This window comes from Primulina huaijiensis, unplaced genomic scaffold (assembly GCF_012295235.1).
Source record: "Primulina huaijiensis isolate GDHJ02 unplaced genomic scaffold, ASM1229523v2 scaffold37633, whole genome shotgun sequence".
Lineage (NCBI taxonomy): Eukaryota > Viridiplantae > Streptophyta > Magnoliopsida > Lamiales > Gesneriaceae > Primulina > Primulina huaijiensis.
In genome coordinates, this window is record NW_027358799.1 from 2,838 (window position 1) to 12,910 (window position 10,073).

Here is a 10,073-nt window from a genome sequence, read left to right on the forward strand (position 1 = left end):
TGCCTTGACTAGCCACTGGTCTCCCTGAGGAATGTTGCTCTGTCTAGGAGTTAGGTATTTAAAGGGCCTTAGCCCTACCTATCTTTCCTGGGAGCACTCTTGGAAAGTGTTGATTGCGAAATAATTATTATATAAAGCATTAAGTAAAGCCAAAATTTTGTCCGGTGAACCGTATAATTTTAAATAATTGAGGAATAGCCACAGCATCCTTAATTATGAAAAATTATGCATTAAGTGGATTTGGATCACATAATGGACATCAATTGTAATTAATTATATAGACATAATAAATTTTACCCCACAGGGATTTTTATTATATTTATATAACTAATTAGGTTAAAATATCAAATTATATTTTTCTTAATGTACCCACAGGAGTTAAGGAAAATTCATTTTGATAGTTTTATCATAAAGTTACAGAAAAATCTTATTGAATTAAAATTTTAGCCCACAGGCAAACTTTATGTCATTAGAATTTTAAAACATGAATTACATTGGTAAAACATGATATTGTCTCAAAATTTTAAGCATATGATATTTTGTGCAGTTATGCAACCTGCGAGTTTTTCTGATATGAAATGTGACATTCCCGAACTAAAGGGCGATAACTATAAAATATGGAAAGAAAGAATTCTTCTTCAATTAGGGTGGATGGATATTGATTATGCTATACGGAAAGACGAACCATCTGCTATTACTGAAAACAGCATTCCGGATGATGTTGATCTTTATGAAAAATGGGAGCGATCTAATCGACTCTGCGTAATGTTCATAAAGACCAAAATCTCTGCTGGCATGCGTGGTTCTGTCGACCAGCATGATAATGTCAAAGAATTACTGAAGGCTATTGATGAACAATTTCAGTCTTCAGATAAGGCACTTGCAAGCACCCTAATTATGGAATTCTCTTCATTAAGGCTCACCAGTGTAAGAGGTGTGCGAGAGCACATAATGAAAATGCGGGACATAGCGGCTCGGCTCAAGACACTTAAAGTGGAAATGTCTGAGACTTTTCTTGTGCACTACATTTTATGCACTCTTCCACAGCAATATGGACCCTTCAAAATTTCTTACAACACACATAAGGATAAATGGTCAATTAATGAATTAATGACCATGTGTGTTCAAGAGGAAGGAAGGTTGTTGATGGAAACGAGTGATAATATATTTAAGACTACACAAGGAAAGTATAAGAAGCAAGCCAAAGTTAAAGGAAAAGGAAAAGGAATAATTCCACCCCAACCTGACATTAAGAAAGAATCCAAGTGTTTCTTCTATAAAAAGACGGGACACATGAAGAAAGATTGCAATAAATTTAAGGACTGGCTTGAAAAGAAAGGTATTCCTACTTCATTTGTCTGTTATGAATCTAATATGGTTAATATGATTAACACATGGTGGATTGATTCTGGTTCTACAATCCATGTTACAAATACCTTGCAGGGTATGCAAAACCTAAGGAAGCCAATAGAAAATGAGCGGAGCATCTATTCAGGAAACAAGATGTCTTCGCATGTGGAGGCTATTGGGACTTGCTGCCTTATATTGGATAGTGGTTTCATTTTAAAATTGGAAAAGACATTTTATGTTCCTAGTTTTTCTAGGAATTTAATTTCAGTTTCAAAACTTGTACCACTTGGTTATTCATTTCAGTTTTTGGATAAATCAATAAATTTGTTTTATAAATCAAATCTTATTGGAAATGGTACAATGGTTGATGGTCTTTTCTCTATTTATTTACAAAATAATAACACCACTATGCATGTTCAAGGAGGTATTAAAAGATGTGTTATAAATGAAGATTCCTCTATATTATGGCATCGGAGATTGGGACACATCTCCATAGAGAGGATTAAAAGATTAGTAAATGATGGAGTACTCAGTACTTTAGATTTTACTGATTTTGAGACTTGTGTGGATTGCATTAAGGGAAAGCAGACTAATAAGTCTAAAAAGGGTGCCAAGAGGAGTACAGAAATATTAGAAATCATACATTCAGATATTTGTTGTCCAGATATGGACATGCAAAGTCCGAAATACTTCATCTCTTTCATTGATGATTACTCACGATACATGTATATCTACATGCTTCATAATAAAAACGAAGCACTTGAAGCCTTTAAGGTTTTTAAGGCTGAAGTGGAGAAGCAATGTGGAAAATATATTAAGATCGTGAGAACTGATAGAGGTGGAGAATATTACGGTAGATACACTGAGAATGGACAAGCACCTGGTCCGTTTGCGAAGTTTCTTCAAGAACATGGGATTGTTGCCCAATATACTATGCCTGGTTCTCCGGACCAAAATGGCGTAGCTGAGAGGAGAAACCGAACATTATTGGACATGGTGAGGAGCATGTTTAGTAGCTCTAAACTTCCTAAATCTTTGTGGACTGAAGCTCTTAAGACAGCTGTGTATATATTAAACCGAGTTCCAACCAAGGCTGTCCCAAAAACGCCATTTGAGTTATTTAAAGGTTGGAAACCGAGTTTGCAACATATACGCGTTTGGGGTTGTCCTTCTGAAATAAGAGTTTACAACCCACATGAAAAGAAACTGGACCCAAGAACTATAAGTGGATATTTCATTGGGTATGCCGAAAAATCCAAAGGGTACAGATTCTATTGTCCATCTCACAACACTAGAATTGTGGAATCAAGAAATGCAAAATTTCTTGAAAATGACTTGATTAGTGGGAGTGATCATGACATAGTCTTTGAGAATGATCACATTAATGCACAACCCTCTTATTCGAATAACAGATTGGTCGTTATTCACACCCCTCAAGACCAAATGGGTGTTAGGCAACCAATTACTGATGTTCCACAAATCGCTGATGAAAATCCAGTAGATCAAGTTGTTAATGAAGAACAACAAGAAATTGTTGATCAATCAAAAAACCTTAGGAGATCTACTAGAATAAGAAGATCAGCAATATCTAGTAATTATGTTGTGTATTTACAAGAATCTGATTTTAATATTGGAGCCGAAAATGATCCTGAAACATTTTCACAAGACATGAGTTGTAATGAGTCAAAACTATGGTTTAATGCTATGAAAGAAGAGATGAATTCTATGGCAGTTAATGGTGTATGGAATCTTGTTCAGTTGCCTGATGGTGTAAAAGCCATTGGATGTAAATGGGTCTTCAAAACAAAGAAAGACTCATTAGGCAACATTGAAAGGTATAAAGCAAGACTCGTTGCTATAGGATTCACTCAACAGGAAGGAATCGATTATAAGGAGACTTTTTCTCCTGTATCTAAGAAAGATTCTCTCCGTATTATTCTAGCATTAGTTGCACATTTTGACTTAGATTTGCAACAAATGGATGTGAAAACAGCTTTTCTTAATGGAGAACTAAAGGAAGAGGTTTATATGAAACAACCTGAAGGATTTTTCTCTAGTAATGGTGAGCAATTGGTTTGTAAGCTTAAGAAATCTATATATGGATTGAAGCAAGCTTCCCGTCAATGGTATTNTAGGATTCACTCAACAGGAAGGAATCGATTATAAGGAGACTTTTTCTCCTGTATCTAAGAAAGATTCTCTCCGTATTATTCTAGCATTAGTTGCACATTTTGACTTAGATTTGCAACAAATGGATGTGAAAACAGCTTTTCTTAATGGAGAACTAGAGGAAGAGGTTTATATGAAACAACCTGAAGGATTTTTCTCTAGTAATGGTGAGCAATTGGTTTGTAAGCTTAAGAAATCTATATATGGATTGAAACAAGCTTCCCGTCAATGGTATTTAAAATTTCATGATGTTATCTCTTCATTNGAGTGATGTTTTTAGTGTTGATCAAAAGTAAGTTCATGGAAAGCTAAATCTATTATGTCAAGGTGAAGAGGATGAATTCTTGGTGAAGTAAGATTGTTTACATTTTGTATATTCTGTCTTTATTTCTTTTAATTTTGTATATTCTTTCTTTAATTCTTTCTTTATATCATATATTTCATTTAGACGATAGTGTGGCTCTGCCGGTTGTTCTAAATGAAATATTATGATTTAATACTAATATCTAACAATCTAACATTTACTTTATCGCAACTAACTTTTACTTTCCGCATCTAACATTTACTTTATCGCAACTAACTTTTACTTTCCGCATCTAATTTTTACTTTCTCGCAACTAACTTATTAAATCATATATTTCATTTAGGCAATAGCGTAGCTCTATCGGTTGTTCTAAAAAAAATATAATGATTTAATTTAACATTTATTTTATGCAGTTATATATCTATATAGTTATATATATAATCATAGGTATCATATATAAAATATCGGTGAATTCGTTATTTTCTATAGTGTGAACTATATTATATTAGCTGTGTGTTTAAATATTTAATTTTCTTGGAACCATTATTTATGGTTGTTTCTTTTGTTTTACTTTTAGTTAAACAATATTGCATAAACCAAGAATAAATCCTCGAGCCTTGACAAAATTTATAATTTGTAAACTTCGTTCTTCTATTTGGTAATCTATAAATTAATAAATTTAAACATAAAATAACCTCTCTGTGGATCGATCTCGTACTTACGAAATATATTACTTGCAGACAACCTACACTTGGGTGAATTATAATTTAAGTAGTAGAAACGGTAGGATCTAGATTGAACATACAAACAAAGATTATCTGTTGCAGGATCTAGATTGAACATACAAACAAAGATTATCTGTTGCAGAGCAACTACTTCCCAGATCGATAACCTTGACCTCACATCTACTATAACTTTTCACCAATATATTCTCCGGCTTCAGATCACAGTGCATGAGGCCAAGATGGTTCAAAATTTGAAGTGCTTCCAAGCACTGAATAGTAATTGACTGCACATCAAAGTAATCAAGTTAGAGAGGAATACTTCAAAAAAAATGCAAGCGCACAAACAGGTGACAAACCTGTAGTCTTGGCATGGTAAAATAGACTTCTCCGCCAGATTCTCTGTTGAATTTGTGAAATTCATACAGGTTGGCTTTAAGCAGTTCACATACAATCAACAAATGTTCCTGCATAAACAAATAAATGTCAATAGCAGCTAGTTTTGCACACAAGGCATATATCCATTTAGTATGGATTGTCGCAAACCCAACAATGCAGAAGAAGAAGAAAAAGACTTTATGGTAGCATGAACATGTATCAGCAGTATACATAGGCATTTGATGTTTTTTTTCTACACTAAAAAGATGTTTTCATGTGCTTAATATGTTTTCATGTGCTGAAGTAAATATTAACATACAGTGTTCAGAAAGTATCCATGCTAATTCCAGCTTGAGTTTCTGAGCTGAATTTAAAATGAAACTTGAATTCATTTTAGATGTTTTAAGTTTGAAGATAGCCCCTGGTTTAATACTATTACTAAATTTACTGGAATCTTAAAAACAATATGCCAGGCACTTTGAAGCTTGATCGGGCAAAAGATCACAAGTAAAATTCTGTTAAATGCTTTTATTTATGGCATTTTTGTAACGACTAACTTACGAAGTAGTTAAAGACGATACTGTCATTACTGTAATACAAACAAAATGTTTTCAGTATAGAATGTAAATTGAACAAATTTTAAAGAAAAGCAGATCAACATGTTATATGTTTTGTGCATGAATATTAGGATTGGAGACTGCAATAAACCAGAGGCCAGTACCCACATGCAGATAACATACCTTTGAGGCAAATGCATCCAGAAGCAGGCCAACATTGTAAGAAAATTGTGACCCGTAAAATAAACGTGTTGAAAATGACGACGGCGATTGCCTACAATTGTTGAAAAAATTTGTACACGGCAGCCTCAAATTTTGAACATTGAGATACTTATACAAATTTGGTTTGAATCTCGAGCTCGCAAAACACTCGGTGATGGTATGAGTGTGCCTATAAATACCGAAGGCATTGAGGTCCCTAAACACACAATCTCATACAGAAAATACACCATCTAAAGGAGTGTTGAAGTGTTTAGAAGGCTTCAATCGAAAAGAAATCAGAAAGCTTCAACAAATTTTCAATGGCCGGAGGTAATTCTCGATCCGCTTCCGCATATTTTTTATCATGTTGAAATATATACAAAACATGATTTTGGAGAAAATATCTAACAAACATCACATGCATATAAAGCTACTACTTGCAGTTCATGATTGAGCACATAGCACCAAAAAAGTCACTCAAATTAATGACCGAAAGGAGATACTTCATGGACAGGAAAAATTATTTTTCTAATCTTGTTTCACAATAGAACATCAAAAGTTACTTTCGCAAGCAAGACCGTGAAAATACAAAAAACAATAAATGAAAATTTTGCAGCGATGTGATGCAGCCACGAATACTACAAGAAAATGGTTAATAAATCAAATTTCTGAATACATTGAAACATGCTTTGAAAGCAGCCATCACAAATTAAATACACTAACATCAAACACAGTAATTCATCCAATTTGCAGTTTTCTACTGATGTTGTCACCTTTTATCTTCAACTTGTCCTATTTAAAGTTCTGTTTTGTAGAAGTTGAAGCTGAGGCAATTTATGTAAGAAATCTTAGATTACAGTGATCCCAGCTTTCCTGGCAATCAAGTTAGCTTATAAATGAGTAGGACTGGAAAGAAGACAACAAAGAAAAAATAAGTTTGAGGCGCACAAGTAGTTGCTCTTAGGCTTTTGAGGGGACATATTTTTTTAAAAAAGCGACTACTTGTCAACTAACTCCTCCTTCATGTTACTGACCAAACAAGTACTAGAGATGGTTCAGGATCCAGTCAACCAACTCCCCCTTCATGTTACAGAACAAACAAGTACTAGAGATGGTTCAGGATCCAAGTTCCGCACAAATGCCCATAGGACATCATTAATAAGATGCTACACTATAGGGTTGTACATGAGCATTATATGTCATTAGATCCATTGTTCATGACAACAGAGGTTTATATTTTGGTATATCGCTGGTGTCATCAACAAATCTAAAGGCTGCAAAAATCTTAAATCAGAAAGGATGACGTAGCTAAGCACTACCAAAACTTTTTTAAAGGATTCTTCTGGACTCACACTTTTAATTGCTTTTATTATTAGGGAACATAAAACTCAGGAGAAGAATTACTTTCATGAAGAGAGTAAATAACGAAATAATGTTACAAATGTGGTAATTGAGAGAAAATATAGTAGATTCAGCATGGCAGATGCACATGAATATTAGTGATCAGACATACTTAAAAAAGGGAAGGAAGACAGTTACAACTGCTGAATGATCAAAAGGATGCTCACTTACTCGAAAATAGAAATATTCGTACAATCGAAGAATATGATACTTGAGAAGCTTTATTTCATCAAGGCTCTGATCAAAGAAATCTTTGTTGTTTTTTATGATCTTCACACAAACATCCGTACCAGTGTGTAGGTCATGTGCCTGAATGGCTTTGCTGAATGCAGCGGATCCAAGATACTCAGTTACATGATAGCGACCGGCAATGACTGAGTTTAAAACAACATGAAAGTTTTGGTCCTCCTCAAAGCCAGTTCTGAAAAAAATGCAGAAAAATAATTAAGGAAACATACATCTCTAGCACCATAGTTATATGTACAAATTCAAACAATTCGATGCATAGAATGCCATCATTAGGCAATGTTAAAAAGAAATCCACAAACCTAGTGGAAACCTGATGCCATTGTATAACAGTGTAACTGCCAGTTAACAGAAGCAAACTTTTCGAAATTGAGATCCAACACTATATGAAATCAACGAGTCTGGTTGGACATACAATTTAAGTGGACGTTCCGAGGACTTGAACAACCTACCAACTTTGTAAAATGCAAAACGATACAGCTATAATATCCCACCTTGCAGGAACAAATCAAGAATGAATCTTGGCTAGGGGCCAGGCACGGAGGGAAGAAAAGGGCATACTTGTAATTCTTTGTGCCATTCAAACAAATCAACTTGCTTGCAATGACCAGCACATAACCAACATGGATGATGAGGCCTAGCAAAGAAAATAATGACAGAGTTGCCAAGTATTCATATCATTGTATGATCGACAGATGAAAAAGTTACATGCCTGTTTTTTCTATGGACTATCTCAAACTTTTCAAAATTGAGATCCAACACTATATGAAATCAACGAGTCTGGTTGGACATACAATTTAAGTGGAAGTTCCGAGGACTTGAACAACCTACCAACTTTGTAAAATGCAAAACGATACAGCTATAATATCCCACCTTGCAGGAACAAATCAAGAATGAATCTTGGCTAGGGGCCAGGCACGGAGGGAAGAAAAGGGCATACTTGTAATTCTTTGTGCCATTCAAACAAATCAACTTGCTTGCAATGACCAGCACATAACCAACATGGATGATGAGGCCTAGCAAAGAAAATAATGACAGAGTTGCCAAGTATTCATATAATTGTATGATCGACAGATGAAAAAGTTACATGCCTGTTTTTTCTATGGACTATCTTCAAATTGAAGGTCTCAAACTCCTCCGCTTGTGCTTTGATCTGATTCACTTGCTCTTGCACAGCAGCAGCTTCCTCATCCTCCAAAGACGCCCCAGGATCCTCTTCTCTTGCACCTTCAACTTTTGAATCCTTTTCTTTCTTCAGATGTTCCCTTTCAACCTAGCCATAATTAGTAAGGCGTGAAGGACTAGTATTTGCTGATTCACCAGCATTAACACAGGTTCCATACCCTGAACTCTTTTCTGGTGAAGAATCACGGCTTTTGAGTTTCCAGGATAAAAACATATCATGAGTACTCCATCGCTGACAATGGTGCTGCCCTTACTCGTTGAAGATTTACCTGAGTTTGTATGCACCAACTTCCCATCTCTAGGAGAAGGAAATGAGAAGCTCCCATCCATGTGGTTTTTTACTGCAAAAATGCACTCTTGTCACTATTCTTTGAATGTCTATTAGAATCATGTTTCTTTGTTACATTGGTCTCTATATTACATCTTCCACCAGTATTCTTTTCTAAGTCATGCTTCCAGTGCCTTGATCCACCAAAACCAGCATCATCATCCTGAAAGTACTCTATGTCCCCCTCACTACTACCTCTAACCAAACTTTCCCGCACTTCACTGCCTATATCAGCAGCATCGCTGTTGATTCCAACTCCAATAGATCTAACTGAACCGGGTTGATCATCATCCAAGCATACATCATCTAGATTTGGTCTGCTGCTACAATCTTCATTAACCTTTACATCTCTTAGCATTCCGAGTTCATTAGTCTCAGTGACAAAACCCTGCCACACAGGCTGTGTGGGTAACAAATTCAGGTCCACCTCATCCATCAACTGTCCATCATATTGACCACTGCTTCTTTGGTACATTTCTGCCACAGACAACACATCACGATCATCAGAAGGTACAGCAGGATCAACATTTCTTGAATGGGAATACTGCTCCCCAGAGAAGTAAGAATTCTCTACAAATGACTGATCATCTTCATCATCTTTGTTTGGTCCCCTTTCTTGAGGGTCTGGAACACTCCCATGTCCAGTACCCTTTTCATTGTCACTCGGGTAATCAATTTCATGGGCCAGAAACCAGGTCTCATCTTCAATAGGTTGTCTCGTCTAGCCATCATCGTCGTCGTCATCATCCTCATCAGAGTCCCAGTACTCATTAGGATAATCAATGGATTCACTCAAACCATCACCTACGGATGCAAAACCAGAAACAAAATCAAAACTATCCTCTGTAATCCCTTGACTCACAGAGAGCCAACTGCCTCCTCCTAGCCTTTTCCCTATATGTTATCATTTTGAAAAATAACAATCCATTGAAAAACTACAGATCATTAACTTCAGAGGTCATTACAGAAAAATCACTAAAAGAACACAAGACCTTAAATGACCTGAGTGATCAATTTTGAGAAAGAGATATACTTGAGAATAAAGCCCCATCCTTTTAGATGGATAAAGATTCAGAGAGAGATACAATCTATCAATTCATTAAAACTAATCTTTCTTCACTTTCATTCAAATAGGATCCATTAACTGAATTTGTAACAATCCAACGAAAAGAAAATGAATGGACTAACGAAAAAACAAAATAAACGAAAGCAGATAAAAAGATGGAAGGAAG

At 35.4% G+C, this 10,073-nt stretch overlaps 1 pseudogene; it reads right to left on the bottom strand.

Annotated features, from left to right (window-relative positions):
• Positions 1-8,244: 8,244 nt before the first annotated feature.
• On the bottom strand, positions 8,245-9,739 carry LOC140968641 (uncharacterized; annotated as a pseudogene).
• Positions 9,740-10,073: the final 334 nt, after the last annotated feature.